Source organism: Saccopteryx leptura, unplaced genomic scaffold (genome assembly GCF_036850995.1).
Source record: "Saccopteryx leptura isolate mSacLep1 unplaced genomic scaffold, mSacLep1_pri_phased_curated manual_scaffold_17, whole genome shotgun sequence".
In the NCBI taxonomy this organism is placed as follows: Eukaryota; Metazoa; Chordata; class Mammalia; order Chiroptera; family Emballonuridae; genus Saccopteryx; species Saccopteryx leptura.
This window is the reverse complement of record NW_027095699.1, coordinates 2,829,531-2,853,256: the sequence shown is the minus strand read 5'-3', so window position 1 is coordinate 2,853,256 and position 23,726 is coordinate 2,829,531. Positions and strand designations below refer to the sequence as shown.

At 43.7% G+C, this 23,726-nt stretch overlaps 1 long non-coding RNA gene across 1 annotated transcript; it reads right to left on the bottom strand.

The window, feature by feature from the left end:
* Positions 1-16,814: 16,814 nt before the first annotated feature.
* Positions 16,815-21,031, bottom strand: LOC136386858 (uncharacterized). Its single transcript, XR_010748035.1, has 3 exons — positions 20,958-21,031; positions 20,749-20,856; positions 16,815-16,853 (listed from the first exon to the last, which is right to left on the bottom strand). It is a non-coding gene; the product is annotated as an uncharacterized lncRNA (long non-coding RNA).
* Positions 21,032-23,726: the final 2,695 nt, after the last annotated feature.

Below are 23,726 nucleotides of genomic sequence, written 5' to 3'. Positions count from 1 at the left end.
TGTGGGTATTGACAGTTTGATTTTGTTACTTTATTTAATGTATAATATCTTCATTATTCCTCTTATCTCAGTGCCCATGCCTATTATAGGCTGGGACCTGCTGCTAATTCCAGCTAGAAGCAGTGGTCACTAGGACTTAAACTCTAACTGCAAAGTGTAGAAAGGTAACCACCCTTTCCCTAAGTACTTGCAGGTTTCAGGATTTATAGGTTACTCAGCAAACTGTTCAAAACTATCCAAGAGGCACTTCCAGCATTACATCACCCAAGGACTGAGTTTCACATGGACAGGTCCACACACCGTGATCCTGACATCTCACACTGCTGCTAAAATGAAAAACGGCATGCCTCCAACCACAAACCTTTAGCTGGTTGGCCTACATATGGCAAATATATGAAAAAACTAAGGACTCTTTTAATCAGGCTTTAGGAAAAGGGAAACTAGGATAAAAAGAAAGTCAACTTACTTGTCACTAAAGTAAGCACATTGCAGATTTATTACTCAATTTTTCTTAGGATTTTAATTTTTCTCATTAATGAGAGAGAGAGAGAGAGAGAGAGAGAGAGAAGCATGCACTGATTGCTCCACTTAGTTCCATTTAGTAATGTGCTCATTGTGTGATAAGATACAAAAGAACTGTAAAACTTAGTATTGGCAATGCCATTTTAAAGAGAAAAAGTCAGGCTTCTTGCCCCCTCTTTTCTTTAGAGCAGTGATCCCCACCTTTTTTGGACCACGGACCGGTTTAATGTCAGAAAATATCTTCACGGACCGGCCTTTATGGTGGGATGGAAAAATGTATTACATGACTGAGACAAGCATCAAGAGTGAGTCTTAGACAGATGTAACAGAGGTAATCTGGTCATTTTTTAAAAATAAGACATCGTTCAGACTTAAATATAAATAAAACAGAAATAATATGTTATTTATTCTTTCTCTGTGGACTGGTACCAAATGGACTATGGACCAGTTCTGGTCTGTGGCCCAGGGTTGGGGACCACTGCTTTAGAGAATGGAGGGAGAAGGATGTGGGAGCTTCCTGGCTTACAAGGATGACTGGGTCATTTAGTTTAACTATAGTTCTCTGAAAGAATAAAGTGTATCTGAAGAACTTTTTTTTCCTTTTACTAAGAGACAATATTTACATATCCTACTCTGATTTTAACTCTTCCTTTCTTCCTGGAATCCTGAGAGTAATATATACCTATAGACAAAGGAATGGGAGGTAGATACTAAAAGATTTGTGGATGTCTTTGATATGTAAAACAATATCACTATTGTGTTACCTTGTAAGTTTTAATATATAGGAATGTTTTTACAGATCCTATAGACAAATGTTGTCATTTTATTGTGTCATGCTCCCCCTCCTTTTCCCCCAACCTATATGTGATCAAGTCTATATAACTAGCTTCAGGGATATTTTGCTCACACATGATTTGGGTTAGCTATAACCCGTGTAAGTCATATGCAGCCGGCTTATTAATAAATCTCCTCCTAATACTTCTTCTGTATCCTGCCTTGGCTTCTCTACATAAACCCGCGAATAAAGGTGAGCTACTTTACAACATTTGGTTGTTCCTTTTAGGTGCCAACAATGGGGCTCACACCTGTCACGTTGCTGTTTGGCACAATGCCATATGTACTGAGCGACATTTCCAGTGCCCCATAGGCTTTTTTAAATGTAGTATTTTAATCATCATTCATTTGAAGTTATTTTATATTTCCAATTGTGATGTGTTTGGAGGGTTATTTAGAAAAATGTCATTTATGCCTTAAAGCAAAAGAAGCTCATGTATCTCTTTGATTAATATTTTTAGCCTGACCAGGCAGTGGTGCAGTGGATAGAGCATCGTACTAAAATGCAGAGAACCCAGGTTCTAAAGCTGAAGTGCAGGCTCATCCAGCTTGAGCACAGGCTCTGCAGCTTGAGTGTGGGGTCACCAGCTTGAGCATGGAATCATAGACATGACCCCATGTTTGCTGCCTTGAGCCCAAAGTTCAATGGATTAAAGCCCAAGGTCGCTGGCTTGAGCAAGGGGTCACTTGCTCTGATGTAGCCCCCCAGTCAAGGCACATATGAAAAAGCGATCAATGAACAACTAAGGAGCTGCAATGAAGAATTGATGCTTCTTATCTCTCACTTTCTGTCTGTTTCTCTCTGTCCCTCTCTCAACTTAAATTTTAGGTTAATGGCCCTGAGAACCAAACACATATTTTATAATCTTTCAAACCTGGAAGCTTGTTTGATGTTGCTTTCTGTTGCTTTGTGGTCCCTTTTCAATATGTTTGAAGTTTACTACTCTGTTGTCACTCTGTGTCCATGGTAGTTTCAGAAGAGAACTTAAAAGTACAGTCACCTCAGTGTTAACATGAAGACTCCAAGGAACAGCTGTTGACATCTTATTTCTTGTGTTTAATAGGTTTTGGGGTTTCCCAACAAAAAGTAATCTGTCAGGTGTGTCACATGTTCTGAAATTAGCTGCATGTTTTTTTTTTTCCAAAGTGAGAAGCAGGGAGAAGCAGATAGACAGACTCCTGCATGCACCCAACCAGAATCCACCCAGCATGCCCACCAGGGAGTGATGCCTCGCCCCTCTGGGGTGTTGCTCACTGCATTTGGAGCCATTCTAGCACATGAGGTGGAGGCCATGGAGTCATTTTCAGTGCCCGGGCCAACTCTGCTCCAATGGAGCCTTGGCTGCAGAGGGGAAGAGATAGATAGAGAGAAAGGAGAGGGGAAGGGTGGAGAAGCAGGTGGGTGCTTCTTCTCTGTGTCCTGACCAGGAATCAAACCTGTGACTGCCACACACCGGCTTGATGTTCTACTGCTGAGCCAACTGGCCAGGGCCTGTCCATGTCACCTTTAAAAATCCAATATTCTCGCCTGACCTGTGGTGGCACAGTGAATAGAGTATCAATTTGTAACTCTGTGGTTGCCAGTTTAAAACTCTACGGTTGCTGGGTAGAGGTACACATCAGAGGCAACTACTCTGAAGTGATGCTTTTTACTTCTTCTCTTTTTCTCTCTGTCTCTTCTCTCTTTTCTCTATAATCAATCTGTAATTTTTTCCTTAAAAACCTAAGATTCTGTTATTCTGTTTTGAAATGTCCTATATATGCAATATAACCTCATTGTCTTGTATTCTTGGGAATATAAATTTCCCTTGAGCATGTATTATACATTGAGCATATCTTGTCCATTTGACTATTTCACTTGATTATTAGCCCAGCTGCTAGAATTTTCAAAGTATAAGGACTTTTTTTTATTTCATTCCCCACAGTGTCGATGAGTTGTCTTGTGACATGAATGGCTGGGGCACTAACTCCTGAAGAGTCATGTGCATCTGAAATCATGGACATGTGTCAGCTAAGGGTAAGCATTATTTCTGTTCTCTCTGTCAGTTACTTGGTTTATTTTTGTGGGATTTGGTAGAATGTGGTAGTGCTGTGAGTTATGTTTCTCTCTTCTACATTTACATTGGTAGTGAAATATATATTTTAGCTTCCTACTTGAACTTAGGGAGCTATGAGATTTTTTTTATGGAGTCCTGGCTGTGTTTGCATTGTAAGTATCTGGTTTAGCTCCTGCATCTGTCATGCAGCAAGTGGGGTCAGGCATTTGGCTCCACGTCTAAAGTTTGGTTATGTGGTCTTGGTTACAGATCAGGAGTCTGTCTACAGGGTCTGTGTTCGAATCTGTCTTCTGTTGTGCATCTGGGGTCTGAGGTCCCTTTGCATGTAGCCTCGTATTCGAGTTCCAGTGTGGGTCCCATGAGCAGCTCCAGTTCTAGGGCCTGATGTATGGACTCTGCTGTCCAAGGTATCGTGTCAGTTTCTGGCATTGGTGTTTCCTAGTCTCGGTTGGGTCTGTAGACCAGTGTTTGGAGTTCAGTGCCAAGTCCTCTCTTTGGTTTGGGAGTTGGTCCAGTGCTCAGCTTCAGTCATCTAGAGTCCTTGGGGTCCTGATTCTGTCTAAGGTCTCTGTTCAGTAATAGTTATGTTCCCATTGGCAGAAAAGTAGATACTGATGGGAAAAGAGAGCAAAGCAAATTGGAGATTCTATTCTGTAAAACAGAATATGTGGGCCCTGGCCACTTGGCTCAGTGGTAGAGCATCTTTTCTATGTGTGGAAGTCCCAGATTTGATTCCCAGCAAGGGCACATAGGAGAAGCGCCCATCTGCTTCTCCACCCTTCCCCCCCTTTTTTCTCTCTCTCTCTCCCTGCAACAGAAGAGGCTCTATTGGAGCAAAATTGGCCTGGGTGTTGAGGATGGCTCGAGTTGCAATGGAGCAATGCCCCAGATGAGCAGAGCATCGCCCCCTAGTGACCTTGTTGGGTGGATCCCAGTTGGTCACATATGGGAGTCTGTCTGCCTCTCTGCTTCTCACTTCAGAAACATACAAACAAAAACAAACAAAATAAAACAAAAAAATGGAATTTGTGTTCCAGGGAGAAGCCTCAAGGTTCCATTTAGTCTTATCTGATAGAAGGCTTCAGTATTCATAGGCTTGATGGCACGTTAGAGGAATCCATTGTGTCCTGAAAAGTCCATTGTCCCCTCAGCCCTCTGGCTCAGGTTTGGGAGGAGTTTTCTTAAGGCACTGCTGGCCAGGTGGGAGGGGAAAAAAGAGGGAAAAGGTTTCATTGTAGGAGAGGCACCATGGGAGTAAAAAAGGAATGGGAAACACTGAGGTTCAAAATTCAGAGTGTTTATGGTCAAGAGAGGTTGTCCTTCTCAGATAAAGAATAGAAACATGGTCCTAACAGAGATCTGGGCCTGTGTTTGTCATTTTTTTCTGCCTTCCTGCTGAGAGAAACACAGTGGCCACGTTGTGGATTCATCATTCCACTTTTCATTTGTTTTCCAAGTTTATCCATTCATTTGAGACAGAGAGAGAGAAGCACTTACTCATTGCTCCACTTAGTTGTTTTAATTAGTTATGTGCTCATTGGTTGCTCCTTTTAGGTGCCGACAGTGGGGCTCACACCTGTCACCTTGGCAATGGGAAAATGGTATCTGTACTTAGCTACATGGCCAGTGCCCCATATGGGTTTTTTTTAATGTATTTTAATTATCATTCAATTGATTTATTTTATATTTCTAATTGTGAGGCATTTGGGGGGTTATTTAGAAAATGTTATTTTTACCTTAAACCAGGGGTCGAGAATATTTTTGGCTGACAGAGCCATGAATGCCACATATTTTAAAATGTAATTCCATGAGAGCCATACAACAACTCAAGTACATTATGCATTATCCAATAAAAATTTGGTGTTGTCCTGGAGGACAGCTGTGATTGGCTCCATCCACCTGCAACCATGAACATGAGCAGGAGGAAATGAATGGATTGTAGTACATGAGAATGTTTTATATTTTTAACATTATTACTTTTTTTTTTACAGAGACAGAGAGAGAGTCAGAGAGAGGGATAGATAGGGACAGACAGACAGGTACGGAGAGAGATGAGAAGCATCAATCATCAGTTTTTTGTGGCAACACCTTAGTTGTTCATTGATTGCTTCTCATCTGTGCCTTGACAGTGGGGCTACAGCAGACCAAGTAACCCCTTGCTTGAGCCAGCGACCTTGGGTCCAAGCTGGTGAGTTTTGCTCAAACCAGATGAGCCCGTGCTAAAGCTGGCAATCTTGGGGTCTCGAACCTGGGTCTTCCGCATCCCAGTCCGATGCTCTATCCACTGCGCCACTGCCTGGTCAGGCTTACTTTCTTTACTTAAAGATTTGTCTGCCATTGATAAGAGTGTGGTGGTTATGGGGGGAGGGGGGAGAGGGAGAGGGAAAGGGGGAGGGGGAGGGGCAGAAAGAAAACTAGATAGAAGGTGACAGAGGACAATCTGACTTTGGGTGATGGGTATGCAACATAATTGAACGACAAGATAACCTGGACATGTTATCTCTGAATATATGTATCCTGATTTATTGATGTCACCCCATTAAAATAATAAAATTATTAAAAAAATAAAAAAATAAGATAAAAAATAATTATCACATTAAAAAAAAAGATTTGTCTGTGAGCCAGATGCAGCCATCAAAAGAGCCACATCTGGCTCACGAGCCATAGGTTCCTGACCTGTGCCTTAAAACCATAAGGAGCTCATAGGTCTCTCTTATTAATATTTTTTAGGTTCATGGCCATGACAGCAAGACACACACTTTGTTTTCTTTCAAATCATAAAGATGGTTGAAGGTTGCATTCTGTTGCTTTGTGGTCACTGTAAATATGTGTGAAGTGTGCTTCTCTGTCACCTTGTGCACATGCCAGTTTCAGAAGAGAACTTAAGTACAATCACCTTAGTGTTAGACATCAAGACTGCAAGGAGCAGCTTGTTGACCCCTTTACCTTATTTCTTTTGTCCAGTAGGTTTGGGGTTTCCAACAAAAAGTAATCTGTAAGATGTGTCACATGTTCTCAAATTACCTGCATGTTATCCATGTCACATTTGTGAATATAAGATTCTGGTTTGACCTGTGGTGGTGCAGTGGATAGAGCTTTGATTTGGAATGCTGAGGTTGCTGGTTTGAAACTCGAGGCTTGCTGGGTCAAAGCACATGTGAGAGGCAACTCCTCTGAGGTGATGCTTTCTTCTTTTTTCCCCCTTTCTATGTCTTCTGTCTTTTCTCTAAAATCAATCAATAACTTTTTTCAAAAACTCTTAGATTCTGTTATTCAGTTTTTTGAAGTGTTCTATACACCCAGAATAACCTCATTGTCTTGTATTCTTGGGAATATCAGTTCACCTTGAGCCTTTATTATAACTAGAATATTCCTTGTTCATCTTATTATTTCACTTGATTATTAGCCCAGCTGTAGAACTTTCAAAGTATAAGGACATATTTTTATTTCACTCCCCACAGTGTCAATGAGCCAGGCATGTGACATGAATGGCTGGGGCATTAAGTCCTGGAAAGATCATGGACATGTATCAGCTAAGGGTAAGCTTCATTTCTGTTCCCTCTGTCAGTTACTTGGTTTATTTTAGTAGGGGTTGGTAGAATGTGGTAGGGCTGCTAATGATGTTTCTCTATTATACATTTACATTGGTAGTGAAATATATTTTGAAGCTAGCTGCTTGGACTTAGGGAGTCATGAGAAGTTCTTTATAGAGTCCTGGCTGTGTTTGCATTGTGAGTATCAGGTTCAGCTCCTGCACCTGTCATCAAGCAAGTGAGGTCTGTTGTTTGGCTCCATGTCTGAAGTTCAGTTATGGGGTCTTGTTTACAGATCAGGAATCTGTCTCCAGGGTTGGTCATTGAATCTGTATTCTGCTGTGCACCTGGGATCCCATTGCATGTAACCTCATAAACGAGTTCCAGTGTGGGTCCCACTAGCAGCTCCAGTTCTAGGGCATGATGTATGGACTCTGGTGTCCAAGGTGCCATGTCAGTTTCTGGCATGGGTGTGTCCTAGTCTCGGTTGGGTCTGTAGATGAGTGTTTGGTGCTGAGTCCCCTTTTTGGTTTGGGGGTTGGTCCAGTGCTCAGTTCAAGTCATCTAGAGTCCACAGGGCCCTGATTCTGTCTAAGGACTCTGGTGTCTGTTCAGCATTGATTGTTGTGTTCATGTTGGCAGGAAGGTAGATATGAATGGGGAAAGAGAGCAAAGTGAATGGGAAATTCTATTCTATAAAACTCAGAATACTTGCTCCAGGGAGAAGTCTCAAGGTTCCATTTAGTCAAATCTGATAGGAGGCTCCAATATTTGTAGGCTTGATGACACAGAGAAATAAATCCATTGTGTTCTGAGTTGTGCATTGTCTCCTCAGCCCTCTGGTTCAGGTTTGGGAGGAGTTTCTCCAAGGCACTGCTGCTCATGTGCTTTGGGGAAGTGAGAGGGAAATGGTTCCAGTGTTGGAGAGGCACCATGGGAGGCAGAACTGGGCTGGAAACACTGTGAGGTGCAGAATTAGATTGTTGATGGTAAAAAAGGTAGTCTTTTCTAGGTGAAAAATAGAAACATGATCCAAAGAGATATCTGGATTTTTTACTTTGTTTTTCTTTCCTTATTTTCTGCCTTTCTGTTGAGGGAAATATCCTAGGCATGTTGCAGGTCTATCACAGCTTTTTTCATTGGATTTTTATATTTTTTACATTGATTTGAGAGAGAAAGAGAAGCATAAAATCATTTTTTTTCAATTAGTTGTTCCATTTAGTTGTGTACTCCTTGGTCACATCTCTTAGGTGCTGAGACCTGTAACTAAACCCACAACCTGCACACAGGGTGGGCACTCCATGCACTGAGCCATCTGGTCAGGGCATCATAGGTTTTTTAAATTATTACTATCCTTCAATTGATGAAATAATTTTAGAAATCTAATTGCAATGTATGTTATAGGTTATTTAAAATTGTATTTTATAAGTGTAAGTATAAGGACTTCCTGGCTTATCTGTTACTAATGATTTCAAGATTAACTGTCACAAGAGGAGGAAACATAAGTTATGTAATTTCAAACTTTTGAAGTTTGTTGTCACTTCCTTTATAGTGCAGTATGGTCCCTTTTCAATGTGTCCTCAGTGTGTGTCTCTGCTGTTAGTTCGTGTGCATCTTGAGAACAACACATCAGTGGTGCTCAGGAGGAACAGGGGTGGGTACAGTGCATTATATGTCAGTGGTTGGATGGCAGAAATCAAAGGAGGACAAAAATGCTCAGACAGCTTGATGAAGGAAGTAGGATTTATTTAGCCGGCAGAGCAGTGTGACTGCAAAACAGGCAACCAAACATGTACTCCCCAAAGTTAGATTTCTTACATCTTATATACCTTTTACAAAATAGAGGTTTTAATGCAAGGGGCTTGTGATCCCTTTGTCTACAAGTACACGTCACTCCCATGACTCCAGAATGGGAGGTGAGTTTAGGTAGATTCAGAGGATGTGTAGAAATTTTTTCACTTAAGGTATGTAAACACAGTTTCTTAAAAGCTTTTGAGAAATGAAAAGGGGAAGTGGTTTTCAGATAAGTTCTATCTTCTTTGCTTTGTGCAGCAAGTGGCCCCAGAAACCCTTTCAGAGAACTGTAGGAAGTAGTTAATCTAGAACTGGCTGACTCCGTTACCCCTGCAGGCTCCCTTCCCTTGCATTCTTCTTGTTCCTTCCTCCTCAGGGAAGAGGGGACCTGCCCCTGCTTCCTCCATTGATCCACTTACCTGCTTATGTTAAGTATGTTTTCTATCTCTGTACTTTCTTTTCTTGTGGTAATCTATTGGTTCTGAAAGATTATTTTCTATCCCTAAATGATAGAGTTGGATGAAACCCATGGTTATGCCCTCACCAGATAGCTCAGTTAGTTAGAGCATCATTCTGATACACCAAGATTGTAGGCTTGATCCTCAGTCAGGGGGACATTCAAGAGTTAAACAGTGAATGCATGAGAACATTGGTGCTGTCATATTTGGAGTTTGGCAGATCTAATAGGTGTGAATGTTGTATTATTGTAGTCTGAGTTTGTCATTTCCTAATGATACATCAGGCAGAGCTTATTTTTACAAAGTTAGGTGCTTGGTCTCATCAACATAAGAAACATGAAAACAGGGAGTTTTTAGGATCTTATTTGAGCCAAAATGACTCCAAATATTTGGGATGAAGATCTCCATTGCTACAGACTGACAGTGGAGCAATTTTTAAAAATAATTTTATTTTTTTAATGGGGCAACATCAATAAATCAGGATACATATATTCAAAGATAACATGTCCAGGTTATCTTGTTGTTCAATTATATTGCATACCCATCACCCAAAGTCAGATTGTCCTCTGTCACCTTCTATCTAGTTTTCTTTCTGCCCCTCCCCCTCCCCCCTTTCCTTCTCCCTCTCCCCCTCCCCCCATAACCACCACACTCTTATCAATGTCTCTTAGTCTCACTTTTATGTCCCACCTACATATGAAATAATGCAGTTCCTGTTTTTTTCTGATTTACTTATTTAACTTCGTATAATGTTATCAAGATCCCAACGTTTTTCTGTAAATGATCTGATGTCATCATTTCTTATGGCTGAGTAGTATTCCATAGTGTATGTGTGCCACATCTTCTTTATTTATTTTTAAAATTTATTTTAGACAGTGTAGAGGGGGGAGGGAGAAGGTGGGAGGAGCAGAAAGCATCAACTTTCATATGTGCCTTGATCAGGCAAGTCCAGTCTTTTTATTTACTTATATATTTAACTCATTTTAGAGAGTGGATAGAGAGAAGCAATTTTTTCCTTTTCTTTTTTTGTGAGAGAGACAAAGAGAGGAATAGATAGGAAAAGACAGGAAGGGAGAAAAATGAGAAGCATCAATTCTTTCTTGGGGCACCTTAGTTGTTCATTGATTGTTCTCATATGTGCCTTGACCAGGAGGCTACAGCACAGTGAATGACCTCTTGCTCAATCCAGCAACCTTGGGCTCAAGGCAGTGATTCTGGGGTCATGTCTATGATTCCACACTGAAGCCTGCAACCCCAAGCTCAATCAAGCTGGTGAGCCAGTGCTCAAGCTGGCGACCTTGGGGTTTTGAACCTGGGTCCTCTGCATTCCAGTTTAGGGATCTATGCACTGCACCACTGCCTGGTCAGGCACCATTCTCATTTTATAGATTAAAATACAGAAAAATGGAAGTTGAGAATCTTGCCTTAGGTTGCACAGCTGAGATTCAAGGCAACTATTGAATGATCTGGAGTCCATGTGGTATGCACCATGAGATGCTCACCCTGTAGAGACCAGTGAGGAGAGAGTGTGGGAGACCAGGTGCCCATCCTTAGCCAGGTACACAGACATGCACACACACATGTTCCACCCTGATTTGCACCACTGAGACACAGAGGTCAAAGGAAATCATGACAGGAACCAAGAGAAGCCAAGGGAGGAGGGTTGTGAGACTACTAGGAGAAAAGGCTCCACTTCCTTGGAGTCAAGGAAATTCCTTTCCTGGTGAGTTTCTCTCAAATCCCTCTCCCTGGGCAGTAAGCTAAGTAGATTGACTCCAGACTTCCACATTTCCATGTGTTGAGTTTCTGTGCCTGACAGTGTGAGTTCTCTGTTGCTCTCCTGGAACTCTGGTTCCATCGACAGGGGAAATAAGGTATGTGAGCTTCAAAGTTTTATGAAGATAAGATTTATTGGAACAGGAGGCCAAGATACCATGGAGGAGATTGGTGTTGACATTCCCGTAGCACTTAAGGAACTGTTTGTCTAGCTCATCTCTTGTTATGAAAGTGAAGAATTTGTTTAACCAGTTACTTTTGTATAAATTACACTCTTGGGAGGGAAGGGGTCAGTAGATTCCTTCTGAAGTCTCTTCAGAGGTGGGATATGACCCATGTAATAGCTATGGCTACGGAGATGCAATTTTATGCTAATAACTCACTACACCCTTTGCAAACATAAGGCTTCTCCCTTGAGTGTTTTCTCTGGTGTCTGAGGAGATCTGACTTCCATGCAAAGCATCTCTCACACTCCCTGCAAACATAGGGCTTCTCCCCTGAGTGTGTCCTCTGGTGTCTGAGGAGATGTGACTTCCGTGCAAAGCCTCGTTCACACTCCCTGCAAACATAGGGCTTCTGCCCTGAATGTGTCCTCTGGTGTATGAGGAGATGTGACTTCCGTGCAAAGCCTAGTTCACACTCCCTGCAAACATAGGGTTTCTCCTCTGAGTGTGTCCTGTGGTGTATGAGGAGATTTGGCTTCTGTGCAAAGCCGTGCTCACACACCCTGCAAACATAGGGTTTCTCCCCTGAGTGTGTCCTCTGGTGTATGAGGAGATTTGACTTCCGTGCAAAGCCTTGTTCACACTCCCTGCAAACATAGGGTTTCTCCCCTGAATGTGTCCTCTGGTGTATGAGGAGATGTGACTTCTGTGCAAAGCCTCGTTCACACTCCCTGCAAACATAGGGCTTCTACCCTGAGTGTGTCCTCTGGTGTATGAGGAGATTTGACTTCCATGTAAATCCTCGCTCACACTCCCTGCAAACATAGGCCTCTCCTCTGAGTGTGCCCTGTGGTGTCTGTGAATATGTGACTTATCATCAAAGCCTTGCCGCCTGACCTGTGGTGGCGCAGTGGATAAAGCATTGACCTGGAAATGCTGAGGTCACTGGTTCAAAACCCTGGGCTTGCCTGGTCAAGGCACATATGGGAGTTGATGCTTCCTGCTCCTCCCCCCTCTGTCTCTCTCTCCTCTCTCTCTCTCTCTCTCTCTATCACTCTCTCTCCTTTCTAAAATGAATAAAAAAAAGCCTTGCCCACACTCTCCATACTTGATAGCTACAATTCTTGACATTCCTACTCCCATAGATACTTTGCTTGTGTCCACTGAATTCACTTCCTGGCCTGTGCTGGGCACTTTCTGCATCATTCTCTCTTGCTCACTAGAGCTTCCCAAGTGTCCTTTAGGAGGTTTGAAAAAGGCACTTGAAATCCTCCAATGCCTGGTACTTTTAAGCAGAGGTCTGGACTTTTCTTTGACCTCTTGACCTTCAGCTTTGTCATCCCAGTTGTGTGTATCAGTATGTTGTTGCTGCTGATTTGGATCCTCTGGGCAGGAATCCTCTGATTGGAGCTGTTTTCTTGTAGATGTTCCTGGGAGAATCTCTTGGGGGTGACTGCGTCCCAGGTGTTGGGTGAGGAATTTCTGACTGGAGAAGACCAGAGAGCAGGAAGTACATGGGTGTATCTCTGGCTTTAGTTCTGCTGAAAGAGTAAATTTTGGTCAGGGTAGAGGTTGATAAGGCTGTGTGGGTCATATATTTTTTCTGCTGTTAAGACTTCTCCCATGAATCATTCTTATGTGGTTGACAGTATAATCTCTGCCTCCCACAAAGTGTTTCTTTACAGTCTGTTTTATCTTTTAAATTTTATGTACTATATCTTCTTTACAAATCCAGAAAGCCCATATCAAGGGTCTTATCTATGCATTGCCATATGAGGGACTGTCAAGTAGCATCAGGGTCTGTTTCACCCCTTGTATGGGTAGAACAATGCTGACCTTTCTTGTATAGGTCACGTAGCTTTTAACACAGTTGTTTTAACACAGTTGTTTAGAAAGACCACTGGCCCCAATTAGGAATTGCTTCCCTCACAGTTTTCCACAGATGATAAACTCAAAATGTCCTTCCTCAAGCCTCACACCAAATATTCCTACTTGATTTCATTTAGTGTCAGCCCATTTCATATACAATGGAAAGTCCTGTTTCAAAATATTTTCCCAACCATACTTTTTAAAAATTGATTAATTTTAGAGAGACAAAGAGAGGATGAGAAAGAAAAAGTAGAAGAAGAAAAAGAAGAAAGAGAGAGAGAGAGAGAGAGAGAGAGAGAGATAAAGGCATTTATTTATTTTTCTACCTAGACATGCAGTCATTGGTCATTTATCATATGTGTCTTTACCCAGGTTCAACCTTGGTATTACAGGATGATGCTGTAACTGACTGAGCTAACCAGCCAGGGCCCCAACCATACTTCTTACATGCCTGACTCATACCCCTCTCCAGCTAATCAACCATCCTCTCTCACTTAGAGATGAAGTCATCTCTGAGAGGAATCCCCACTGAAGTGTATTTTCAAAAAATTAACAAAGCAAATCTTAGAGAATAAGACACCCTATAGCCGAGAACAGCACCATTGTCCCACCTCATTCAGGAAGGTCCCCAGTGTCTCAGCTTGATCACAGCACTGCATTTCCAGGCTGCTGGGCATCTATCCAACATCTGCTCTTACCCTGTATGCTAAACAGGGGTGGTCCTCAGAAAACAGGCCCTGGCCAGTTTGCTCAGTGGACAGAGTGTTGGCCCGGCATGTAGAAGTCCCAGGTTCAATCCCTGGTCAGGGCACAAATGAGAAGTGACTGTTTCTCTTCCCCTCCCTCTCTCCCTTCTCTCTTTCTTCCCCTTTCAGAATCAGTGCTTCAACTGGTTCAAGCATCAGCCCAATAACTCAGTTGGATCAAGTTTTGACCTCTGGCAGAGAGTATAGTTTGGCTAGTCTGAGCATGGACCTCAGACTGGGGTTGCTGTGTGGATCCTGGTTGGGCACATGAAGGAATCTGTCTATCTCCCCTACTCTCACTTAAAAAAATAAATCAAAAGTAAAAAATATAGAGATTTTTCCTAAGAATCAAAGGCATATGAAATAAATCCTTCATTTCTGAAGCATCTAATTTGAAATCTTACTGACTTTAGAGTGTACCATGAAAATTTCCAAGGTGAGTTCTCTCTTTTCTTTCCATTTTGAAGAACAATTGTGCCCACCTCTAGCTGCTGTGAGCTCTCTTTCCTGCTTGCTGCTGCACTTGATGCCCAGCTTCTGGCCAAACTCGTCACCATAGCAGACTAGCAGCTCACAGTCTGGCCTGATGACCCAGCAGGTTTGATAGAAAATCTGCCCATGATACTGAAAGGCCACCAGGTTCTCACTTCATCATCCCAGGCACAGTTCACATACCTGGGATTGAGGCAGGTGAAAGAAAAGAAACGCACAGGTGATGAGTTCCTACTATCTCTCAGATCCATGTCCAGCTCTGCACCTGACACTTGGGCTCTGATGTCGCCCAAGTGCACTCCCACAGTGCTCCCGGAAAACCTTCTGGTCACTGTCTGAGCCTCTCATGATGTCATATGACTTCCTATCTCCAGGTCCTGCTTATGGTGCTCATCTTGCCTAATACCATTTTCTAAAGCCAATTCCAGATGTCATCTTCACCCGGATTGCCCATAAAACCTAGTGACCTCTTGCTTCTCTTAACTAAATCAGGTTTTATTTTATATCACAGAACTTGCTACTTGATGTTGAAATCTGTGTCTAGATTAGTTCACATCATTCAATACTCAACCCAAGAACATTTTTTCTTGAGAGGCCTTTCTCCATTCTCCTCACATTTTATTTAGGTAGCATTTGAGGCCTCAACCAGGTTCCCATAAAAACCTGGAGGTCTCTCCCCAAACCAGAAGTGAGAAGCAGGGAGGCAGACAGACTCCCGCATGTGCCTGACCAGGATCCACCCAGCATGCCCACCAGGGGCTGATGCTCTGCCCATCTGGGGCGTTGCTCTGCTGCAACCAAAGCCATTCTAGCATCTGAGGTGGAGGCCATGGAGCCATCCTCAGAGCCAGGGCCAACTTTGCTCAATAGAGCCTTGGCTGTGGGAGAAGAAGAGAGAGACAGAGAAAAAAGAGAGGGGAAAGAGTGGAGAAGCAGATGAGTGCTTCTGTGTGCCCTGGCTGGGAATCAAACTCTGGCCTTTCACAGGCCAGGCTGATGATCTACCGCTGAGCCAATCAGCCAGGACTTGGAGGTCTCTTTTTCTTAGAAAAATCATAAAGAACAATAATAGCTTATTCACATTCTCTAGCTCATGATAAAAGGTCACCTCAGGAAAGTGGCCCATGATCATTGCTCTGCAGGCTTCAGAACTCAGTTCTAGTTAGAGGGAGGCTGGGATAATTTGCTGCCCTCACAAGTTTAGGCCAGTGGTTGGCAAAGTCATTAGTCAGCAGAGACAAATACCAACAGTACAATGACTGAAATTTCTTTTGAGAGCCAAATTTTTTAAACTTAATCTATATAGGTAGGTAAATTCCTTATTGAGGTAGTGTCTGCATGTGGTATTTTGTGGAAGAGCCACATTCAAAGGGCCAAAGAGATGCATGTGGCTCATGAGCTGCAGTTTGCTGACCACTGGTTTAGGCTGTCCTTGGTTTAAGTATTCTGGCACTGTGCACTTCTCAAAAAATAAAAAAAAAATTATAGTTAAATATTTGTAAAATCAATTATTTCACTGTGTCTGTAATTAGTTCTCCATAAGAAGATGGGTTATATGACTTGCTTAAGTAATGAATACCTTCCTCTAAACTGGAATATAGGAAGGGCTTAAATAATGTTCATTAGATCAATTAAAGTGTAACCCAGGACCTCAAAGTTTTTCTCCAGTGTCTAAATTTTGTCTATCATAGAGATTTATATTTTGAGGACATATGCTATATTTTTATCCCCTTTTTTCCTCTAAATACCTCTTGCTTTGAAAGAGGACTGCATGGAGAAAAAAGAGGAAGAGAGGATTGAGGGAGACCACTGAGGGAGGCATGATGAGAAGGAAAGATATATGGGCCTGAGAGGGATGAGTGTTCTCGTGACTCCCAGAAGCTTATTGTCCATGCCTCATCAGTTGGCCCAGGATTCATCCTTCCCATTCACATACTTATAGAAGTTTCTCCCTTTGGTGATCTGCATTTCAGGAAGAAAAAATAAAGGTTTTGTTTCAGTTGAGGAGGTAATAGAGAAATTATATTCCCCTACTTTTATCAAAAGTCTTTCAGCTTGCATGCATTGCCACTCGTGACCACATGATACTTTATTTCCTTACTCATCACATCTGAGTTGACCTGTCCACTTAGGGCTGGGAGGAGGCATTCCTTTGTGTCTGTACCACTTTGCTCCCACTTAACCTGTAATTCTCAACAGGAGCTCCATGGTCTGAAAGGCCACTCAGTACCCAAAGCTATTTTCTCTATCCATGTCCTAGCATGTAGAAAGGCAGGTCCCACCAAGCCATGGGAGGGATGTGGGAGGCCACAAGACAGAGGAAGAGTTAAATACTTCTCACCTGCCAGTTTTCTTGTTGTCTGCCTCTTCATCTTCTGTGATCTGGCCCTCATAAGGGCCAAAGTGCAGACCCACTGGCAGAGCAGATGCCTCATTCCACACTCCAAGCCCAGCTTCAGGGATGCTCGATTATCTGATTCTCAACCCAGGGGGCAGAGTGAGGGCTGCGTAGTTCAGATGCTCCTTATCCACTGCACTGTCTTTACAAATGTAGGGGGGCCATGCAAAGCAAAACTGTTAATGAAGAAGTTCTGACACTTCTCACAATCTGGGGTTGAGAGCAAAAGGTGTAGTGCATGTTCCTGGACATATAGAGCTTCAGAGAGAGCCCAGGCACTCACATCATTGAGCTTCAATTCTGTAGTGCATGTTCATAGGGTAACAGAATGCTCTAAGGGGCAAATGACCAGATGAAATTATTGTATGAAAACATGACATGCTTTCTGAGGGTCACTTACAGAGGTAGTCATCATTTTGGGGCTCACTGTCCTCTTGGTGCACATAGCCTTTTCTTTCTTGTAGACTATACATCTTTACTTCATTCTCCTTTCTCCTGAGTTCTAAGTTGGAGAAGAGTGAGTTTGGTGGAGTCTGGAGTGTTAGTCCCTATTTTGTCAGAAAACACACAATCTCCTCCTATCAAATTATCACTTGTCCTTCTACATACTCTGGTATTTTCCTTTGTCAAGTATTGGCTCAGAGAGCCTCTATAATAGTAAGCCTCTACACTGACTACAGATGACCAATGCAATATTTGTTTCTAGATCTTCCCATTATAAGTTTTAACTTCCCAAATTGTAGTTATTCATAAAATATTTATTAAGGGCAGAGTATATGTAAGGTATTGAGGAAAGGCCTGGTATACAACACCAACAGCGTATGGTCACTATTATCAGAGATGTATTTATTGGACAACGTGTATGTGTCAGTTCTTTTACATTACATTTAAGTCTTAGCCAGTGGCTCAGTGGATAGAGTGTTGACCCAGTGTATGTGTTGGGTTTGATTCTGGTCAGGGTACATAGGAGAAGTGACCATCTCCTTCTCCACCCCTCCCTCTCCTTTTTCTCTCTCTTTTTCTTTTCTGCAGCCAGTGGCTCAATTGGTTCGAGTATTGGCCCTGGGCACTGAGGATGGCTCAGTTAGCTAGAGCACATCAACCTGCGGTGCTAAAAACCAGCTCAGTACAAAAGAATTGGGGTTGCCTGGTAGATCCTGGTAAGGGTGTATATGGGAGTCAGCCTCACTATCTCCCCTCCTCATATCTAAAAAATAAATAAATATATACACAAATATATAAATTGAATTGAATACTGTCAAAGAATACATTCATGTATCTTCACCTTACACATTAACATTCAAGAGCTCAGAGAATCTGTAAGATTTGCCCAAAGCTCCAATGCTAAATTCACTCTCAGTTTAGTAGAGCTTAAATCCAGGCCTATCCAAAGTGCACCCCACATACCTAGGCCATACTTATTAGCCTTTCTAGAGGACTCAGAGAAACTGAAATCTACAAATGATTTTCTCTTACCCAATTTTCATCTAGAGTGTTGTCCAGAGGGTCTTGCTTCTCCACAATGGACTGTGATGCTGAGGACCCAGTTTGAAACCCTTAGGCTGCCGGCTTCAATGTGGGCTAATCTGCATGCTCACCAGCTTGAGCACAATGTTGCTGGCTTGAGCAAGGGGTCACTCACTGTTCTGTGGCCCCCCAGTCAAGGCACATATGAGAAAGCCATCAATGAACAACTAAGGAGCTGCAATGAAGAATTGATGCTTCTCATCTCTCTCCCTTTTAGCCAGTCTGTCCCTGTCTGTCCCTGTCTTTCTATCTCTCACTAAAAGAAAAAAGAAAAGAAAAGAAATTGGCCGTTCATGTCAAAAATATAATAAAGTTTACTTAACTGGACAGAAAATCCATTTCTTTAACATAAAACTTTCTCTTTTCTGTCTTCTATTATTAAATTAAAAAAAAAATTGCCCTGGCTGTTTGGCTCAGTGGTAGAGCATCGGTCTGGCATGCAGGAGTCCCAGGTTCGATTCCCGGCCAGGGCACACAGGAGAAGCACCCATCTGCTTCTCCATCACTCCCCCTCTCCTTCCTCTCTGTCTCTATCTCTTCCCCTCCCACAGGCAAGGCTCCACTAGAGCAAAGTTGGCCTGGGCATTGAGGATGGCTCTATGGCAGGGGTCCCCAAACTACAGCCCACGGGCCACATGCAGCCCCCTGAGTCCATTTATCTGGCCCCCGCCGCACTTCCAGAAGGGGCACCTCTTTCATTGGTGGTCAGTGAGAGGAGCATAGTTCCCATTGAAATACTGGTCAGTTTGTTGATTTAAATTTACTTGTTCTTTATTTTAAATATTGTATTTGCTCCCATTTTGTTTTTTTACTTTAAAACCAGATTTGTGCAGTGTGCATAGGGATTTGTTCATAGTTTTTTTTTTATAGTCCGGCCCTCCAACAGTCTGAGGGACAGTGAACTGGCCCCCTGTGTAAAAAGTTTGGGGACCCCTGTTCTATGGCCTCTGCCTCAGGTGCTAGAATGGCTCTGGTTGCAACAGAGCAATGCCCCAGATGGGCAAAGAATTGCCCCCTGGTGGGCATGCTGGGTGGATCCTGGTCAGGCACATGCAGGAGTCTGTCTGACTGCCTCCCCGCTTCCAACTTCAGAAAAATACAAAAAAAATTTTTTTTGCCTGTCCTGTGGTGGCACAGTGGATAAAGCAATGACCTGGAACACTGAGGTCACCAGTTTGTAACCCCAGGCTTGCCTGGTCAAGACACATATAAGAAGCAACTACTACAAGTTGGCGCTTCCTGCTCCTGCTCCTGTCTGCCTCCCTCTTCTTTTTCTCTCTCTCTCACTCTTCTCTCTAAAATCAATAAATTACATTTTTATTGATTTTAGAGAGAGAGGAGGGAAGAGAGTGAGAGAGAAACATTGATTTGTTGTTCCACTCATTTATGCATTTAGTGGTTGATTATTCTTTTTTTTTTTTTTTTTTTTTTTTTAGCTAGAGAGACAGACAGGAAGGGAGAGGGATGAGAAGCATCAACTTATAGCTGCAGTACCTTAGTTGTTTGTTGATTGCATTCTCAGACGTGCCTTGACCAGGGGACTCCAGCTCAGTCAGTGACAACTTGCTCATCAAACCAACAACCTTGGGCTCAAGCCTGTGACCATGGGGTCACATCTATAATCCCATGCTCCAGCCAGCGACCCCACACTCAAGCTGGTGAACCCATCCTCAAGCCACAACCTTGGGGTTTGGAACCTGGGTCCTCATCGTCCCAGGCTGATGCTCTATCCTCTGTGCTACCACCTGGTCAGGCTCCAATGGTCGATTCTTATATGGGCCCTGACTGGACATCAAACCCACAACTTGGTGTATGGGGACAACTCTAACAAATTAAGCAACTTGTCCAGGGCTCCTTTCTGTCTTCTTGTTTCAGAGTGGCCTTGTCCAGTCTAATGGTACAGTGACCACCTTGCCTCCTTTCCTTCTTATCCTTTCACGTCTACACATGTAACCGTCCTTGCCCTTCCTTAATCATCAGAGTCTGGTCAGCACCAAACAGTCTTGGGAACAGAGCCTCAGGTCTGCGGAGCACAGAAACCATTTGGGTCAAGTTAGAGATCACATCTGGACTTCAGCTGTGTTTCAGTGCTAGACCCATGAACGCAGAAGGACCTTACTGACCACACCCTCATGAAACCAGACACACTGAAGAGATGGCTGACACAGGGCCTGATACAATGGTCCCTACCCTGGCCCACAACCCAAGCTGCCTTAATCACCATGATTAATCCTTTCCAGTCTGCAATGTGGCCATCGCTGCCCAGGCAGCCCTGTCCTGGAGCACTGCTCACTGGCCAGACCTATCTCCTCCTCTTGTGATGACAACTGTTCTGAATGAGTTATTTCTAACATGCTTTTATACTTTTATACCATTCCTGCTCATGAACACATTTATAAATATGTGTAATTATTTACACATGGAAGCAGTGTAGCAAATCACCCCTTACTGCACAATGCACTGTTTGCATCTTGCTCGTTTGCTAAATGTAAGTTATGTACATCCTTAGCTGTTGAGAGGCCGGGGACCTGACCCTGGGTAGATTTCAAATGGGCAGCACATGCCTGCGGCGCCTCACCTTGCTGCCTCTGAGTCCATTCTTCATGCGAGTCCTCAGTGTCCTCCGCCGGGGGTCTGGTGGCCTGCTGGCGGTGAACCATGAAAGCGGGCCTAGGGGCTCTGAGGCCTGGGGAGAAACAAAAATGTGGTCCCCAAAGCGAAACGCTAGTAGGAGCAGCCTCGACCCTTAGCCGACCCGCATGCCTCCCGCGATTCTCGCTGGAGCACCTTCACCTGTGCGCAGCAGCGCGTCCAGGTTTTTCTCCACGTTGGGGCAGCGCGCCTTCTCCCAGTCGACCATGGCGGCCACCCTTCCCGGGATATGTAGGCGCAGATGTCCCTGAAGGCGCCGGGGGCCTGGGGGGCGGGGGAGAGACGCGGCCACGTGACCCTGCGCTGCGGCTGGAAAAAAACGCTCCACGCCGCGCTGGGTCCGGGCTGCCCCCGCCCTCCCCAACGCTCCCTCAGCGCCTCTGCACAGGCTCCCGTGCGCTTCATGCTCCAGCCACCCCGCACGCCCAGCCCAGCCCCGATGTGCCTGCGTGGGAGACAGCGCTGAGAATGACCGCTTGGCCCATGGGGTGCACGTGGGGCTATCCCCAGGGATGCAAGGACGGGCCAGACTGGGGACTCCAGCCAAGTCAGTGACTCCCTTGCTCAAGCCAGCAATTTGGCTTTAAGCCAGTGACCTTTAGGCTCAACCAGCATCCACGGGGTCATGTCAATGATCCTGCGCTCAAGCCAGTGAATCCGTGCTCAAGCCGGATGAGATTATTACATTTTCTTGTTCAAGCGCTCTCTTGAGTTCCTTTATTCTACTCTGAAGTTTATTGAACATCGTTATGACTATTTGCTTTGAATTTTTTTATCTGTTCGATTACCCATCTCCATTTCATTAGGACATTTCTCCTGAGTTTTTTTCTTGTTCCTTCATTGGGGGTATATATTCTTCTGTCTCCCCATTTTGTTTGACTTTCTGGTTTTGTTCTTTTGAGTAGAATGAAATAGTCATCTCGCCCAGTCTTGAAACAGTTGTCTTAGTTACATTGTGTGTTGAACAGTTTCAGCCTGCTGGTTGTTGTTGTGGGGAGGTGCATGCAGTGCTTGTCTGTCACCTGGCCTGAAGGAGTGGGTTCTGAATGGGCCACCTGGGGTGTGTGAGCCTCCTTGCTTTTTAATCTGGGCAGGGCTGCCTGGTGTAAAAGGGGCTGCATGGTGTGTGCTCTGCATGTCCTGTTTTAATTATCTGTTGTCAGAGCACAGTCTGCGCTGGGTTACCTGATTGCTTTCTTGTATCTCACCCCCCCCCGTTAGATCCACCCTTTGTCCTGGTGGGGTAGCCTGGGTGCACACATAGCCTTAATTTGTTCATTCTTCACCTTCTTGGGGCTTGGCAGCCTTGTGCACAGGCCCAGCATTGCCCCCCTCCCTCCATACTGGGCTGCAAGGTTTTGCTTGCTTTGTGCTTTCTTTGGATAGAGCAGCCTGACCAGTGCATGCAGCATCACCCCCCCAATCTCTGTACTTTCTCTGATCAGGGAGTCCTGTGTGCAGACCATAGACCATTTGCCAGCTCCATATTTTCCAGGAGGGGTAATGCCAGTAGTAACCCACTATCGCTGCACTATTCTCTTGGTCGAATAGTCCTGCAGCTGGTACTGGAGTGTTTTGCTAGCTCTGCACTCTCTCTATGTGGGGGGCACCACATTCATATGCAGCTCAGTGGGCAAAGATTTGCCACTCCCCCATACCTACCTGCTGGGTCGATATCCGGGAAGAGGAGCTCTCTTTATACAAGCTACACTGCCCTCATGATTTTGTTGTATTTAGCTCCAGTAGGGTGGCTGGGGATGTGCTGCAGCGCCCTGCAGGTGATCATAGAGCCTGGATGGAGCTCCGGTCTTCTATCCACATGCCCAGGAGGTGTACACAGTGGTGCTCACTGGTCTTTTCAGTCCTGAGCTGTTCCTTCACCTCCTGCAGACCTCTCCTGGTTCCTCAGCCTTCTCTATGTGGGTGGTCTCTCTCTCTCTCTCTTTCTCTCTCTCTCTCTTTCTCTCTCTCTAGCTTGTTGTGTCAAAGCTGTTTAATTGTTTCTCAGTTGTCTTTCAAGAGGAATTTTTCTAAGCAAAGGGGTACATTGAATAGGCACATGTACATGGGTACAGCATCCACATGTACCATATATGTTGGACCCACTGGAGAGTTCTGAAATAAAGTCTGATATTGGCTGCAGCAGCAGGCTTCTGCTCTGATACATTCTTATTTTCCATATTCAAATTTCTATACAATTTTTGAGACATTGGTTTTCCCTCTTACTTCAATTAGTTGTTGGATCCAGGAGGAGTAGTTTATTTTCACCTTGTTTAGTCTTTTTCTCCTGTGAGAATGGGCATGATAACTGTCGAGCTTCTTACTTGTAGGACCAGAAACTGGAAGTCTTGTTTAGTAGCTTTTTATCTCTTGGCTTTGTGTTCCCTATTTGTAAAATAAAGGGATCAGATCACTCCATGGTGCCTAAAGTCTCCTCTAGCTCCAGCATTCTGTTCATTCCATAAGCACTGACTTGTGTGAATGGCAGTGCCAATTTGTGACATTTGCTACCATTCTACAGGTAGACATGCAGGTGGACAAAGAGAGGCCCATTTTTTTCGAGTCATTCCTTGATTACATTTATCAAATCCAGGAAGTTCAAGAGTCCAAGAAATTCAACATTGTGGAGCTAGTAAGTTCCATGTATTCTTTAATGCTCTAAAAATATTTTCTGAATGCTTGGTAAATGCGGAGAACTTTTATAGTCAACTTTGGATCTCAAAGAATGTGAATGTGTATAATTGTGATGAATCTCTTTTTTTCCTTCCCATTTTTCTCTCTAGCTATGATTCTTTTTTCTCTTTTTTTTTCTCTCTTCCTCTTTCCCTCCCTGGATTTCTTTATCACCCTTCTTTTCATTTTGTTTTTCTTCTTCCTTCCTCCTGTGCTTTCATAAAGCCTTTG